The sequence below is a fragment of the Suricata suricatta genome, chromosome 14, assembly GCF_006229205.1.
Source record: "Suricata suricatta isolate VVHF042 chromosome 14, meerkat_22Aug2017_6uvM2_HiC, whole genome shotgun sequence".
Classification (NCBI taxonomy): domain Eukaryota; kingdom Metazoa; phylum Chordata; class Mammalia; order Carnivora; family Herpestidae; genus Suricata; species Suricata suricatta.
In genome coordinates, this window is record NC_043713.1 from 54,994,721 (window position 1) to 55,012,558 (window position 17,838).

At 43.2% G+C, this 17,838-nt stretch overlaps 1 long non-coding RNA gene across 1 annotated transcript; it reads right to left on the minus strand.

Moving 5' to 3' along the window:
* Positions 1-1,731: 1,731 nt before the first annotated feature.
* LOC115278328 lies at positions 1,732-12,020 on the minus strand. Its single transcript, XR_003902812.1, has 4 exons — positions 11,905-12,020; positions 11,348-11,408; positions 3,154-3,339; positions 1,732-2,346 (listed from the first exon to the last, which is right to left on the minus strand). It is a non-coding gene; the product is annotated as an uncharacterized LOC115278328 (long non-coding RNA).
* Between the last annotated feature and the right edge of the window lie 5,818 nt (positions 12,021-17,838).

Genomic DNA, 17,838 nt, shown 5'->3' on the forward strand with positions numbered 1-17,838 from the left:
CCTCTTGTGTTGGAACTGAACTCTCCAGCAGACAGAAGTTCTTTACATCATGCCCTCACATGGGGATGGGGGGAGGGGAGGAGGGAGGAAGGGCCTTTAAAGCTTTTCCCGAGGCCATGGTTGAAGTCAAGACACCCTTTGGTCACACACCCAGGAGCACACAAGGAGACTTTGGGATGACTGGGAGAGAAGTGGGCAGGAAATGCTTCCTTGTGCTCCTCCCTGCATAGGCATATGGCACGCCATTTGCTTTTTTGACCTCTGCTGGGGTGGGCAGAGGGCTCTGAGTCCCCCAATGTAGATGGTAATTTTGTTGGGTCCTGCATGATCAGGTCTGACCTGGCTTGTACTCTTTCCCATTACACCAGGTCCCTGTTTCAACTAGGGAACTTAGATCTCTCATGTCCCCATACCATCCACCCTTCCCCCAACAGTCCCATTACTACAGTGAAAGTACTTTGTTGGCTAGGCTGTTGTAAGTGTTCCTATTGTATATACAGCCTACAAATTATAGTTACAATTACCTTTTTAGAGCCTTCCCATTCCTTTCTACCCCACTGTACTATAACTTAGCCCTTGACTTCATAGCATTTTAAGGTGCACGTATGCCTTTTGGTCCTAGCAATCGTAGTTTATTTTGAGAGTGTGTGAGCAGGGGAAGGGCAGAGAGAGTAGGAGAGAGAATATCAAGCAGGCGCTGTACTGTCAGGGCAGGGCCGGAACTGGGGCTCAATATGAATCACGAGATCATGACCCAAGCTGGATGCTTAACTGACTGAACCACCCAGATGTCCTGGTCCTAGCAATTCTCATAGAGCATTTTCTCCATTTTCATCTAACCATTAGCACTTGATAAATATTTGAAAAGTGTTCAATATTCAGTCATGTATAATTTCTAAATATCAATGTTAGAGACAGCTGCATAGATTGACTGAATGGAACATTAATATTTTATCATAAAAGACCTATTTGTTGGGACCTACCCTCCTGGTCAAAGAAGTCTTTTTTAGGAGCTTTGATGCAAGCTGAGGTACCTGGCAAATGAATGCCTTGGCAATTCCAGTGGTATTTCTTGGGGACTCAAGGGATTGATGAGCAACAGAAGGGGCTAAGAAAATTATAATTAAATATAACTTCAGTGCTCTGCTCCTTTCACTTGAAATGTGGGTGATTGCTACCTACTAGCAACCATTCTTCACCTAGGACACATTTCCCCTCCAGGAGCTTATTATGAGAAAACAGCCATCTTGTTTTATAATGTCAGGATAAAATGAGAATATCAACTAAAGCTAAAACTGTGAGGGAATTGGAAGAAAGACTGGGGATAAAAGGAACAAAGATTTAGTGAAAAAATATAATACACTGGAGAATAAAAAGGGAAGTCTATGGGGTGCAATTGTAATTGGTCCTATTTTTTCCATAAGTGATTAATTAACCAGTATGTTATTGAGGATCTTCACACCTGGGTCCAAAAGTAACACTGGGTCTGTAATTGTCAAAATGTCCTTACCTTCTCTCGGAGATGGGATTATACCAGGCTTGCTGAGTGGGTAGAGAAGCTTTCCCACTTTTTGTCTTCAACTTTGAAATAATGTGTTAAAAGTTTAAAGGAGGGTGGGAAGAGAGGAGTTGCAAAGGGGCATGAAGAAACCTTTGGGGTTGATATGTTCATTATCTTGAATGTGGTGACAGTTGCAGGGAGGTATACATATGCTAAAACACATCAAACTGTACACTTTAAATATATGAAGTTTATTGTATGTCAATTATACCTCAACAACGCTGTAAAAAACGTGAGGCCTGGGCTCTATGCTTGGGCTCTGAAACATTGGCAGTGGTACACTGAATTCCTATGTCAAATGGACCCTGGGAGAGAACCATGCTTTGTCCACTGCCATTATTGAGAAAATACCAGAAAAGGCTTATCATAGGGAAAACATTAAAATCATTAGACTGTCAAGAAGGACAATCAAGAATATCTCCTGTGAAAAATGATAATTTCCAGTGGAACGATTTCTGGAAAGAGGCAGGATTGTTGTGTGCTCCTTCCCAGTATTTCAGACAGTCCAAGAGTCCTTGGGCTGACGACTTCAAAGCTGGTTTGAAACGGAAGTGTGTTACCTTCAGGCGGTTTCTTCAGCTTGTACCTTCTACAGCCATCAGAATTACAGGTGCCAGATTACAGTTAGCACTGGGTACAGGGACAATGGAGATGACTTTAGGAGGATTGCTTGGACATACAACCTCTTGGGACACGTGGGGCGTATAAATAGGGCTTTGCCTTCCTGGAATTCCAGATGAATGGGTCAGCTCGGCCAACGTTCCTCTTACGAATTCTAAATGGATCTGAAACCACAATTTGACATTCTTTGAGAATGAACTACCAAAGCCAGCCTTAAATAATTTGAAAGGCGAAATGAAACATGAAGAGCTAGATAAAAAGAACCCTATCTGATCTACCCTACAACTACTGTAGGTGTTAGAGGAGATGAAGTTTCTATTGCCTTCAACAGACAGAGAGGAACTTTCATTATGGCTACAGGACAATTCTGCAACAGAAAGTATGAGCTCCTTCCAGAGTGACTCACTCAGTGGTCAATGCAGCCTACACAGAAAACTGCTCCCAGGACACCTGGGTGCCTCAGTCAACTGAGTAGCTGACATCAGCTCAGGTCATGATCTTATTATGGTTCATGAGTTCAAGTTCCGCTTTGGGCTCGCTACTGTCAGAGCTAAACCCACTTCCGATCTTTTGCCCCACCTTGGGCCCCTCCCCTGCTCGCTCTCTCTTGTCTCAAAACTAAACATTAAAGAGAGAAAACTGCCCCCAACCACCAGCAGAGTGGGTCAAGAAAGCAGCTAGTTCAAACCATTCACACAGATTTCAGTCCCCAAGAGGGGTACGTTTCATAAAAACATTTCCCCCACAAAAATCGGCATTCATAGTATTATACAAAGGCCTAAAGTTAGGGGGAGAAAGGGTTTTAGAAAGCGTTCGCATTCTGTGCTCTCTTGAATCTCGGGCTTCCATAAAGTGGCTAGACAGAGCCCCTGGCCTTCCGTTTGGCAAAGGTTGAAATCGCTCAGGCAACCACTGCAGGGATGCCTGCCTCCTGAGACTCTGGAAATAAACAGGGAAAATCCGGCTCTCACCTGGATCAGAAGAGGGCCCCGCAGATGCGCACGTGTGCTGGCTGGCCCTTGGGGAAGTGTGCCCGATGGTGCCCTCCAAACCAGACTGATCTGGATGGATTTCTCCCTAGAGGAGACGTGGCTGCTGCCTCCTCTGGGGGCAGGATACTCCATCTTCCTTTAGTGAGGAACACTGCTCAAGATAAACTGATCAAAATAAATCAGTAAAAGAAGATATATCAGGACACAGAAGGATAATGTGACATGCTAGAAGCCTCCACCTGATGGTATCCTGCTAACCCCCATTCCCCATGATAGAGCTACATGCACCACATGCAGAAGTTTTGTCTGAAGCAGAAATGTTGTGCCCACCAGCGTTCATGAAGAGCAAAGACATTTTTTTTTAATTTTTTATGTCTTTATTTTATTTTGAGAAAGAGACAGAGAGTGAGCAGGGGAGGGACAGAAAGAGAGGGGACACAGAATCCAAAGCAGGCTCCACAGACTGTGAGACCATGACCTGAGGCGAAGTCAGACACTTAACCGAATGAGCCACCCAGGTGCCCCACAAAGACATTCTTAAAAACTCACTAATGCACCAAACTCTCCACACCCTATCTGGAGAGCTTCCATGAGCTCTACCATTTACTATATGAATTCTTTTGTCCTGTGTTGGCTACAACCACCTCATCATCAATCCTGAAGTAACCATCACGGAGGTCTACCAAGGACAGTAGTCTAAAGTCAGGAAAATTCACAGAGACCAGAAGGCCCAGGTCCACGCCTGGGCCTGACCTCGGTGTACTCAAACCAGGTTCCCCTAGGATTTCCACGGAAATCTGTGAGCCATGAGTTCCTCTTGTGAGTTCCTCAGACTTTGGTGCTCCTCAAATAGGTCTTCTGTGGACATGAAGCTGCTGAAGGTTGTACTGTGACCGGCTGGGGTGGGGGGAGGGCGTGGGATACAGCGAGAAACCCAGGAGACTGATGCTCAGGCCAGCTTTATTTATTTATTTAATAATTTATTATCAAATTGGTTTCCATGTAACACCCAGTGCTTATCCCCACAACTGCCCTCCTCCATGCCCATCACCCACCTTTCTCTCTCCCACTCCCCCATCAGCCCTCAGTTTCTTCTCAAGTATTCAAGGGTCTCTCATGGTTTGCCTCCCTCTCTCTCCTCAACTATTTTCCTCCTCTCCCCTCCCTGTGGTCCTTTGCTAAGTTTCTCCTGTTACAGTTATGAGTGAAAACATATGGTATCTGTCCTCCTCCGCCTGACTTATTTCACTTAGCATGACACCCTCCAAATCCATCCACATTGCCACGAATGGCCAGATTTCATTCTTTCTCATTGCCTTGTAGTATTCCATTGTATAGATAAACCATATCTTCTTGATCCATTCATCATGTGATGGACATTTAGGCTCTTTCCATGACTTAGCTGTTGATGAATGTGCTGCTATGAACATTGGGGTACACGTGCCCCTATGCATCAGCACATCTGTATCCCTTGGGTAAATTCCTAGCAGTGCTATTGCTGAGTCATAGGAGAGTTCTATTGATAGTTTTTTGAGGAACCTCTACACTGTTTTCCAGAGCGGCTGCACCAGTTTACATTCCCACCAACAGTGTAGGAAGGGCCCATTTCTCCACATCATCGCCAGGATCTATAGTCTCCTGATTTGTTCAATTTAGCCATTCTGACTGGTGTGAGGTGGTTTCTCAGTGTGGTTTTGATTTGTGTTTCCCTGGTGATGAGGGACGCTGAGCATCATTTCATGTGTCTGTTGGCCATCAGGATGTCCTCTCTCAAGAAATGTCTATTCATGTCCTCTGCCCATTTCTTCACTGGTTTATTTGTTTTTCCGGTGTGGAGTGTGGTGAGTTCCTTGTAGATTTTGGATACTAGCCCTTTATCTGATATGCCAATTTCAACTGTCTTTCCCCATTCCATCAGTTGCCTATGAGTATTTTGGTTGTTTCCTTTGCAGTGCAAAAGCTTTTTATCTTGATGAGGTCCCAATAGTTCATGTTTGCTCTTGATTCCCTTGACTTTTGGAATGTGACGAGTAGGAATTGCTACAGATGAGGTCAAGGAGGTTAATTCCTGCTTTCTTCTCGAGGATTTTGATGGTTCCTGTCTCATATTCAGGTCCTTCATCCATTTTGAGTTTATTTTTGTGTATGGTGTAAGAAAGTGGTCTAGTTTCATTCTTTTGCATGTTGCTGTCCAGCTATCCCAGCACCACCTGTTAAAGAGGCTGTCTTTTCCATTGGATACTCTTTCCTGCTTTGTCAAAATTAATTGGCCATATATTTGTAGGTCCAGTTCCGGGTTCTCTGTTTTATTCCATTGGTCTATGTGTCTGTTTTTGTGCCAATACCATACTGTCTTGATGATGACAGCTCTGTAGTAGAGGCTAAGTCTGGGAATGTGATGCCTTCCATTTTGGTTTTCTTCTTCAATATTACTTTGGCTATCCGGGGTCTCTAGTGGTTCCATATCAATTTGAGGATAGTTTGTTCTAGCTCTGAGAAGAATGACAGTGCAATTTTGATGGGGATTGCATTGAATGTGTGATTGCTTTGGGTAGTAATGACATTTTCACAATGTTTATTTTCCAATCCATGAGCATGTAATGTTTTTCCATTTCTTTGTGTCTTCTTCAATTTCTTTCATAAGCTTTCTATAGTTTTCATAGTACAGGTCTTTTACATCTTTGGCTACATTTATTTCTAGGTATTTTATGGTTTTTCATGCAATTGTGAATGGGATCTCTTTCTGCTGCTTCATTATTGGTGTATAAAAATGCAACCGATTTCTGTATATTGATTTTGTACCCAGCAACTTTGCTGAATTCATGGATGAGTACTAGCAGGCTTCTGGTGGAATCTGTCAGGTTTTCCATGTAGAGTATCGTGTCATCTGTGAAAAGTGAAAGTTTGACTTCTTCTTTGCTGATTCTGATGCCCTTTATTTCCTTTTGTTGTCTGATTGCTGATGCTAGGATTTCTAGCACTATGTTAAACAACAGTTTGAGAGTGGATATCCCTGTTGTGTTCCCAATCTTAGGGGAAAACTCTGTTTTTCCCCATTGAGGATGGTATTAGCTGTGAGCTTTTCATAAATGGCTTTTATGATGTTTAAGTAAGTTCCTTCTATCCCAACTTTATCTTTTATAAAGAAAGGATGCTATATTTTGTCAAATGTTTTTATTCTGCATCTTATCAACAGGATCATATGGTTTTTATCTTTTGTTAGTGTGATTAGTGTTAGTATTACATTGATTTGCAAATATTGAACCAGCCCTATAACCCAGGAATGAATCACACTTGTTCATGGTGGATAATTCTTTTTATGTTCTGTTGAATTCGACTTGCTAGTATCTTGTTGAGTATTTTTACATCTATATTCATCAAGGATATTGGCCTGTGATTCTCTTTTTTTGCTGGGTCTCTGTCTGGTTTGGAATTAAAGTGATGCTGGCTTCATAAAATGAGTCTAGAAGTTTTCCTTCTAGTTCTATTTTTTGGAATAGCTTGAGAAGAAGTGTATTAACTCTGCTTTAAATATCCAACAGAATTCCCCAGGAAAGTCATCTGGCCCAGGGCTCTTATTCAATGGGTGATTTTTGATAACTGATTAGATTTCTTCACTGGTTATGGGTCTGTTCAGGTTTTCTATCTCTTCCCCTTTGAATTTTGGCAGTGCATGTGTGTTTAGGAATTTGTCAATTTTTTTCTAGGTTGTCCAGTTTTTTTGCATACAATTTTTCATAGTATTCCCTGATAACTGCTTGTGTTTCTGAGGGATTGCTTGTAATGGATTGATTTTTGTGATTTGTTCAATTTGCATGCTCTCTCTTTTCCTTTTAAGAAGACTTGCTAGAGGTTTATCAATTTTGTTTATTCTTTCAAAAAACCAACTCTTGGTTTCACTGATCTGTTCAACTGTTTTTTTTTTATTCTATATTGTTTATTTCTGCCCTGATCATTATTATTTCTCTTCTTCTGCTGGGTTTGGGGTGCTCTTGCTGCTTCTCTTCTAGTTCCTTTAGATTTTGTATTTGTGCTTTTTCTAGTTTCTTAAAATAGTCCTGAATTGCAATATACTTTCCTCTTAGGACTGCCTTTGCTGCATCCCAAAGACTTTAGATTGTTGTATTTTCATTTGTTTCCATATATTTTTTAATTTATCCTCTACTTGCATGATTGGTCCAATCATTCTTTAGTAGGGTGGTCTTTAACTTCCATGTTGTTGGAGATTTTCCAGACTTTTTCCTGTGATTGAGTTTAAGTTTCATAGCATTGTGATCTGAACGTGTGCATGGTATGATCTCAATTCTCTTATATTTATTGAGGGCTGCTTTATGACCCAGTATGTGGTCTATTATGAAGAATGTACCATGTGCACTTGAGAAGAAAGTGAATTCCATAGCTTCAGGATGTAGAGTTCTAAATATATCTATTATTTCCATCTGTTCCAATATGTTGTTAAGGCCCATTGTTTCCATCATGATTTTCTATCTAGTTGATCTATCCATTGCTGTAAGTGGAGTGTTAAAATCCCCTGCAATTAGCACATTCTTGTCAATAAGATTGTGTCTGTTTGTAATTAACTGTTTTTATGTATTTGGGTGCTACCAAATTTGGTGCATAGATGTTTATAATTGTTAGCTCTCTCTGACAGATAGACACTGTAATTATCATATAATGCCCTTCTGCATCTCCTGTTACTGCCTTTACTTAAAGTCCAGTTTGTCTGATATAAGTATGGCTACTGCAGCTTTCTTTTGACTTCCAGGCACATGATAGATATTTCTCCATCCCCTTACTTTTAATCTGAAGGTGTCTTCAGGTCTAAAATGAATCTCTTGTAGACAGCAAAAAGATGGCTTTTGTTTTTTTATCTTCAGGTCTAAAATGAGTCTCTTGTAGACAGCAAAAAGATGGCTTTTGTTTTTTTATCCATTCTGCTACACTGTGTCTTTTGATTGGAGCATTTAGTCCGTTTACATTCAGTGTTATTATTGAAAAATATGGGTTTAGAGTCACTGTGTTCTCTGTAGGGTTCATGCTTGTACTTGTGTCTCTGTACCTTGCATTCCTTGTAAGATTTCCCTCATAGAGTCCCTCTTAGGATTTCTTATAGGGATGGTTTAGTGGTGATGAATTCTTTCAATTTTTATTTATTTGGGAAAACCTTCATCTCTCCTTCTATTCTGAATGACATACTTGCTGGATAAAGGATTCTTGGTTGCATATATTTCCTATTCATCACATTGAAGATTTCCTGCCATTCCTTTCTGGCCTGCCAAGTTTCAGTAGGTAGGTCTGTAACCACTCTGATAGGTTTCCCTTTGTATGTTAGGGCCCTTTTCTCCCTAGCTGCTTTCAGAATTCTTTCTTTATCCTTATATTTTGCCACTTTCATTATGATATGTCACGTCAAAGGTCAATTTAAGTTACATCTGAGGGGAGTTCTCTGTGCCTCTTGGATTAATGTCTATTTCTTTCCCCAGATTGGGGAATTTCTCAGTTATAATTTGTTCAAGTACCCCTTCAGCACCTTTCTCTCTCTCTCTCCTTCTTCTGCAGGAATTCCTATGATACAGATATTGTTGCATTTGATTGTATCACTCAGGTCTCAAATTCTCCTTTGGTGCTCCTGGGTCAGTTTCTCTCTCTTTTTCTGGGCCTCCTCTTTGTCTTAATTGCTGGAAGCCATTTCTAAAGTAAGACAGGTTTGCAAGGCCAGGGCCTCCTGCAGTTGGATGGTGCCTGATGTCTGTCTCCAGGGCGCACTGCCAACTGGCATCAATAGTGACGTGTCTTATGCTAAAAATATGCAAATTGTACGTTGTGAAAAAAACTTATTATAGGAGGTTCTTTTGTGATTATAGGAGCAAATATTACATTTCCTAAGTAATTGTTTTTCTTCCCCTCAAGAAAACAGGCTATTGACCCCGGCTCACAAAAGAACTAACTCTTGCCTCTGCTATGCTAAGAACATTGCCTTGTATTTGAATGCTAGAGATCCCTTCCTTTATAATTGTTAGCATCTAGTCACCTACTTCAATCACTACTGATAAAAATTATGCATGAGTCTTCTACCAATCTATGTTCTGGGAAATTTTTATATAACAAAGAATTTCTCATCAGAAATCATTGTCTAAGGCAATTGCCACTTCTGTTTCGTACCCCATATTTTTTTTCCCAACAAATAAAGCTGACTCTCAGGTCAGTGCAGAGGTGCCGGCCTGGTGAGCAGAAAGAAGCCAAGGCTCTCTCACTCCCTTTTGCTGACACCTTCCATCCTTCAGGGAGCCCTGGACCTGCTGGAGCTGGACTCTGGCATATAATTGTGTCTTCTAATTCACCTATTCTCCTCTCTGCCTCTTCAATCCATGCAGTGGCTGCCTCCATTTTATTCTGTACCTAATTTATAGCATTTTAATAATTCGTCACAACTGTTTTTAAGGTCCATAGTCTTTGTAGCAATAGTTTCTCTGATGTCTCCATGCCTTTTTCAAGCCCAGTGATTAATTTTATGACAATTATTCTAAATTCTTGATGAGTTATGTGGCTTATATCTGTTTTGTGCAATTCTGTAGCTGTGATTTCTTCCTGGAGTTTCTTTAGAGGAGAGTTTTTCTGTTTCATCATTTTGTCTAGCTTTGTGTCTCTTGTCAGTTTTTAAAGCTTCTTTTGCTCTCTGCACCTGTGAGTATTGCTATATTAAAGGACATTGACTGTCCAAGGCCTGTCCGTTTAGGAACTCTTCTTTTAATGGTGTCCCTTGTTGTGCCTTTGGTTATTTTATTTCCCTACTCGTATTGAAATCTGGGACTCTCCACTGTTGTAGGTTAGCAAAACTGAGTAAAAAATTGAAAATCATTAACTTGCTGTTTTGGCTTCTATAAATTGCTTTGCAAATGTATCTCTCCGTTCACTGTTCTGACTGACTGCGTGGTGACCGCTATGTGGCTCTCTGTTGGAGTTATCAGGAGGTGCTAACTTCACCTGTAAATTCACCTGCTTTCTAAACAGACAACTTAGGTCGTAAATTGAAGTCCCACCTCCCTATCTGAAGCTGACCAGACAAAGCACACGCGTGGGAAATCACATATTCACTATCTCACAGAACCTGGAGTGTCTGACTATAATTGGACATTTCAAAACCCTCTTAAGACAAAGAATTTTAAAACTGATAGTGTCCCACCAGAACTACTGTCTGTTTGCAAAAATGTGACTGGGTGTCCTGAAATGCTGTCAACTTTAATTGGCTAACTGAATAATGATGTTTTATGCCCTGATAAAAACCATATAAGCTCACTGCTACCTTTATTCAGGGCCATTCTCTGCTCCTCAACACCAGGGAGATCAGGGTTGGTCCGACCATAAATAAAACCTTGCCTTGCTCCTAGTCGGTGTTTGGTGGTCTTTTATCATTACCCTGTTACATCTACCATGTGTACTTTGGCTTTTTTTTTTTTTTTTGAGGTATCCCTGAAAAGAAAAAGACAGACAGACAAAAGCACACAAATGCACAGACAAGTCAAATAAACAAGCAAACCAGAAGGGAAGTGAAAAAAAAGGTGGGGGGGACAAAAACAACAAAAGACAAAGGACAGTCTAAAAGCATAAAACCAGAAATCCGAGCTACAAATAAAGAGCAGGGTGGAGGCAGTTTTGATGGAAGAGCATATACAAAGAGAGAAGTGACAGGGATGGGGAGGAAGTGTAGTTGAACATTGACCAGGCAGAGACTAAAAGACTTAATTCTGAGAGAGAAAGAGGCAAATATGGTAGGAGGTGAGGAGAAAAGAAACCCGAGGATAGACAGTAGCCGCAGTCCCTTAATTTGTAAAGCAAGGTTAATAACAATACCCACCATGGAAAACCCCTTGGTGTTCTGAGACGAGAGTCAGTCATTTTAGCTCTTGTCACTCTTACTGTGCAAAGCATCTTCACAGCGTCTATCAAAGTCCACCTCCACCACAGTGTATGGGATAGCAGGGAAAATATCCTTATCAACATTTCAGAAGTAAGTGAGGAAATACGGCCTTGGAGAAATAAATGACCAACTCAAAACCAGAAGCAGAGAGACTTCTCATTCCAAAAAAACATGCTCTTTGCACCATGGAGCTCACCCTTCCTGGCCAGTGATTGTCTGACCCCAGGAATGGGGTGTTGTCAGCTCAGTCCTTACCTTCAGTCAAGTCTAAATTGGTCTCCTCACAGCTTCCATCTGTTGGGTCTGGCCATGCTCCCTGAAGCAAGACAATAAAAAAGATATAGGACACCTTGTATCCCAAAGAGAGCTTGTCCGCTCCCAACTCCACACTAAAAGGCAGAGCCTCCTGCAGCAGGGGCCACAGCCTAGGCTCCCCACCACCCGCAGCTGCCCCCACCTGGAGATCTGGGGCGTCCTTTTGCTGCCCACAACCTCCTCCCAAATTCCCGAGTCTCTGAGAACCTCCCAGGAAGAGATCAGGGGGCCAGGTGAACCCAGCCTTTCCAGTGCTGCCTGCATACACTGCTGTCCCCTCTGGATTGCTTTATCTCTCTAAGGCCACTCTAGGTAAATAGAATTATTTTTACTCCACTCTCCAAACTACTGTAACAGAGATTATGAAAGGATAACAGCTAGCTTCACTAGCAATCCTGCTGACTCCCTGGCAATCACTTTCGACACCTCTTAATGAAAAACCACTGATCATAGCTTCACTCCTCCACCTCTCACAGTAGCCTGGCCTCTCTCTTTACCGAATAACAGACGTTCACTGCAGCTTGGGGTGGCCGCAGTTTCCTGCTTTCTACAGAACTGGACACAAGCTTGCTATGAATGACCCTAACCCCAGGCATGAGACCAAACTTCACAACTCTCCCCAACCGCTCAGCCAACGGCCACCAACCGTAGCAGGTCTACCCCGCCCACTCCGCTCAGCGGCGACACCCACGGCCTGGCAGGCCCCGCCCCCGCCGGGAGCTCGGATTCCAAGCCACGCCCCACGCCGCGGCAGCCCCGCCCCGGCCCTCAGCTCGCAGCTGGCGCGCTGCCTTTTTCTGAGTGTCCCGCGTCCACCTGCCTGCCAGCAGTTAAGAGTCGGATGGGCCTGAGGGTCGAGGCTTCCAGTGCCTGGGCGCGTCCTAGTCCTCGCCTCACCACGGTGGCCCCAATGGCGTGTCTCTGAAGGACTCTGCCCCGTGTTGTCCCGCTCTGTGTGCTTGAAGAGAGGAAAGTGGCCGAGAGCGCACTTGCCGAACCCCGCGGGACCTCATATTCCATCAAGAGTCCCAGGAGCCCGACCCTGCGGACCGCCGCAGGGCAGGCCGTGGCCTGGTCGCTGCCGTCGCGCCCTCGCGCGGATCGTGTGACTCCTGAGCCGGGACCTGGTGAGCAGGCGGACGGGGCCAGGGTCGGTGGTACCCGGGGCCCCGGCGGGGCCCGACGCCCGCCGCCGCCCGTGGGTACCGTTCCCGTCGAGGACCATTCGGGCGGCCTGGCAGTGCCCAGGCCTCGGTGCGCAGGTCCTGGCGGGGCCGCGGCAGGGGCTATGAGGGGCAGGCCCGGCTCCCCGGGAACCGGGGGCTTCGGGGGAGGCTGGGCGTCCGTGGGGAAGCCCGCACGGAGACGCTGCTGCTTGGTTGGCGGAGTGAGGGCCGCTCGCATCCTGCAGGAGCCGCGGTGCTCGCGGTCGCAACGGTGTGTGCGGGCGAGTGGCTGGGGCAAGTGGGCGAGCCGCCCCGGAGGGCACAGCTGCCCGCTGCCCAGTGGCCCAGTAGTCTAAGGGCAGTGCTCATTAAATTCGCGCCATGGCCTACAGGGTAACTCGCTAGAAGTCAGTTAGAGAAAGGGAGATGGGAATTGGAGACACCTGCCAGAAAGAACTTTAACGTTTCTCCCCGTGTGTGGTGCTTTTCCGCCCTCCTCATTTTGGAGCCTTTGCACAATCTGCCCAGCAGCATTTGCCCCCACCCCTCACTTCCTGCCCCCCAGTGCCAGGCCTAGTACTCTTCTTCCTGGTCATCCTTCATCTCAGCACTTACCATTACTTTCTCAAAGAAGCTTACTCTGTCCCCCCAGAGAACCAGTTAGGTCAGGTCCTCCTTTCATAGGCTTGTATAGCACCCAGCTTAGTCCCACCTGCTCCCGCTCTGGCGTGGCTTCTAAACAACACAAAGTTATTTCTCACAGGTCCCAAGATGAAGTGCCAGCATGGTTGGTCATGCCCCTCTTTTTGGTGACAGATTTCACCTTATATCCGCAGATGGTTGAAGAAGGCAGGGGCCTGCCTGCCCACTACCCCGACCCCACCCGGGGGGGGGGTGGTCGGTCTTATAATGACACTAGTCTAATTGATGACGGTTCTACCATCATGACTTAATCACCTCCAAAGGCCCCCATCTCTTAGTACCATCACTTTGGGTTAGTTTAAGGCTATATGTTGGAGGGACACATTCTCTGTATTTTGCTAATGCTCTTCAAAGTTTGTCATCACGATGTTTTGAGATTTCTTTTTAAACTTGATGTCTCACTTAACCCACTTTCTACACACTGGAGGGAAAACTATGAGAATGGGGGCAAATGACCTGTTCTGCTTATGGTGGAGTCCCAAGCATCTAACACAGTGGCTGGCATGTAGTAGTTGCTCAGTAAATATTTATTGAATGAATGAATGGAATCTATAACACCTTGAAAGCTTGAAAGTATAATAATAATCTTGTGACTGCTTCCCCCCCCTTTGTTTATTATCTACATATGATCCCTGAGAGCCATTTATGTAACACAGAAAACTCTTGATTAATGTTGCTTAAGGAAAACGTCAGCTGTCATTACGGAACTAGGTTGCTGTCTCCAAAGGTCTTAGAACAATGTTCAGATTACTCTTGCTCCCTATTATTTCACGAAGGATTTTGACACTCTGAACCTTCCTCCTCTGTAAGATGGAGAAACTTACACTTTCCTACTTACCGCATGAAACCATTATGATAAAATGAGATTATGTACATAAGAGCATTTTGAAAATCCAGGAACTCTGAACTCTAGAAATTTAAAGAAATATTTTGTTATTATTCTTTTTTCACTAATTGACCAGTCTCCACTTCTCTACATAATGGTTTGTTTACGGGTCACATTACTCATAGAACACGAAAATGTTCTCCTTCCTTTAATTTTTTAAAATATTTTTTAATGTTTATTTTTCAGAAAGAGAGGGAGAGAGAGAGAGAGAGAGAGACAGAATGACACAGAATGACACAGAATCCAAAGCAAGCTCCAGGCTGTAAGCTTTCAGCACAGAGTCCGATGCAGGGTTCGGCCCACAAACCGCAAGATCATGACCTGAGCTGAAGTCAGATGCTTAACCAACTGAGCCTCCCAGTGCTCCTTTCTCCCTCCTTTTAAATTTTGGTTTCTTTTTTTAAGTTTTTATTTTGAGAGAGAGAGAGAAAAAGAGAGGCAGAGCAAGTAGGGGAAAGGCAGAGACAAAGCATAGGCAGAGGAAGGGCAAAGAGTGAATCCCAAGCCTAATCCCCACTGTCCGAGGAGAGCCTGATATAAGGCTCGAACTCAGAACCGTGAGTTCGTTACCAGAGACAAAATCAAGAGGCAGATACTTAACCTAATGAGTCCCCCAGGCACCTGGGTTTCTTCATAAAGATACTTGCAGATGCACCCAATCTTTTTATTGTCTGTGCAAGAGCTAAGCTCTTATGTTTTATTTGCATACTATATTAGCAGGCAGTGTTATGCACATTTCCTTTGTTTAGTTATCACCCCCCCCCCCCCGCAAAAAAACAAAAAAAGGCATAAAATATGCAATTCTTGACCAATTGAAACATATTTAAAAGCAATTGCAACAGGAAATGTTTCTGCCAAATGCAGAATGTTCGCCTGATAAAGCCCATGAGAAACGTTTATAATCAGGCAAAAATGTTACATTTTTCTCATTTACATGATATGTACAGTACCTATAGATTTTTCACAAGCCACACATTTCCTTACTTTATAATCTTTTAAATGAATACATGTATTAATACATAAGAATAGAATATTATTCTTAGTGTGGTAACTAACAGCAAGGGAATAGGGAGAAGTATACAGATATGAAAACTTCTTTTGAAGTTTCACTCTGGCACCTATGAGCTGTATAATGCAAATTAGCTAATTTCTATAAATGTCTCCATCTAAGGCTGGAGAGTGAAGGGTGGCTGGGTGGAAAGCGTTGATGTCCCAGAGAACAGGAGGGTGGCATCTGGGATCTTTGTGACTTAAGCAGGTTAGGGCTGGGGAGTTCGTTTCCACTAGCATAGAAGAGGTTAAGTCGTGGTAAGAGAAAAAGTACAAAAGGTCACTTTCGGCTAACCATTCAGCAGGTGGGAGAAACTAGAGCCAATTAGCAATTAGGCCAAGGTCTGGAGATAGCTGAAGCTATTTTCCTAACAAAGACATCAAAACTGCGCACAAGTACAAAGGAATTTATGTGGATGGTATTACTAAATCTGTATAATTTGTGGTTGAAGAAAATATGGTGCTCACAGTAGCTACAGTATGGGAATGATCATTGGGGTAGGCTTGAGGAAATGACCTTGGCTGTCCTTTTCTCCCTTGTCCTTGTCCTGATAATGCTTCTGCCATATATCTGCCTTGAGCATCTGTTCCTTTTGAGCATTCACTTATGATTTTATCATAGTTTTCTTCTCTGAGATACTCTTTGGCCTTTAAATATCCAGAACTTTCTTATACTTCCAAAGCCTTCTTTAGCTTCAAAAGACTTTTCTCCTTTAAGCATGGACTGAGAAGTGATATTATCCATGAGAGAACTGAAGTAAGAATTGATCAAGTGTGGAGATGGAGTCAGAGGTTCACAGTTTAGATGACTGTTTTGTTATTTAGCCATGTAACTTAAGCATGGCCAAATGGAAGAGATGCATATCCATGCCCTCTCCAGGCGTGCCCCTCTCCCCAGCTCTCCACACGTTCACCAGTCCAGAAACCCCCTGATTTAAACGTTAATCTCACCCAAGAACACCCTCAGAGAAACCCCCAGAGTGATGATTGGCCAAGTATCTGGGCACACAGTCACCCAGTCAAATTGACCTATGCAGTTAACCATCAAAGTGCTTAAATGTTGTCAAATACTTTTCTGCATCAACTGAGATGGCTGTTATTTTTTCCCTTCATTCTGTTAATGGAGTGTGAGGTATTGTATGATTTTCATATGTTGATCCATCCTTCCAATCCAGGAATAAAGGCTACTTGGTCATGTTGTGTAAACCCGTAATGTGTGGTTGAATCCAGTTTGTTAATATTTTGTTGGTTATTGTACCAATATTGGTAAGGGTTATTGCTCTGTTGTTTTCTTGCAGTATCTTAGTCTGGCTTTTATATTAGGGTAATTCTGGCCTCTTGGAATGAGTTAAGAAGTGTGACCTCCTCTTCTGTTTTTTAACTGTGTGGTTGGTCAAAGGAATGGTAGAAACACAAGAAGCAACAGGCACTGTGTGAGAACTAGTGATTCCTCAAAGGAGTCATTTCAGATTTTTGCAATCACTTGTATCAACTACTTTTAATTAAGAGTCACTGCCCAAGATTGGGGAAATGACAAAATTTAAAGATAAACAGGAAGACAGTTGCTAGGGAGCTCTTTGCAATGCAAAAGATACCCTAAAGTAAACCATGATTAATTGCTGGTTGTATATGATGCAATAATTCAGAAGTAGAAGAGAAAAATAGAAATGGGCTGGGAGGAATTCACCAAAGAAAAGGAATTTAGAATTTCATGTGCAGAGAGATAGCTGGCCTAAATTAATGATGGAAAAGTGGAACAGGCAAGAATAATGAAGTGGGAATGAACCAAGACATATTCATGGACAACAAAATACCCATCTGGGCTGGGACAGACCGTTCAGGAGGTAAGGAGTTTGAGATGGTCCTCTACAGGCTGTAGAGGGCTGGAGCTCTAGTTACAGAGTAGCCCAGAGGCTAGGGAAGGCTCAGTGATATGCTCAGGGAGCATTTTATCAGTGCAAGGTGGCTGCACAGAGCAGAGAGTCCTTGAGCTGAAAGAGATAGACATCAAGGTCACAGGACAGATGAAGTCAGGAGGACAGGATTTGGTATGTTTTTTTTCACTGCCCTAGTGCCGGTGCCTTTTGTATAGTTGGTGCTCAGTATTGAATGAATGAATGAATGAATGAATAAAAGAAAAAAGACATAAACTGGCAAATGGGAATAAAGATGAAAATGCAAGGAATGTTTTGAAGGAAGGAACAGTAGTACTGAGTGACTGGTTGGAGATGAGTATCAAGATTATCTTAACATCTTAACATTTTGGGGGACCTGGGTGGTTAAGTGTCCAACTTTGGCTCAGGTCATGATCTCACAGTTTGTGGGTTTGAGCCGTACATCAGGCTCTGTGCCAATAGCTCAGAGCCTGGAGCCTGTTACGGATTCTGTGTCTTTCCCTCTCTGCCCCTCCCCTGCTCACGCTCTGTCTCTCTCAAAAATAAACATTTAAAAATGTTTTTTTAATAAAAAGCTTATCTTAACATTTCTAACAATGGGAGGAGACTTTATAAACTCCTCCCATGGGAGGAGAGCTAGATAGGGGGTGATATAGGCCCATTTAGGCAAGGTGAGTTTGAGGCACTGGGTAACTTCTCCAAGTAGAAATCTCTAGTAGACAATAAGAACTA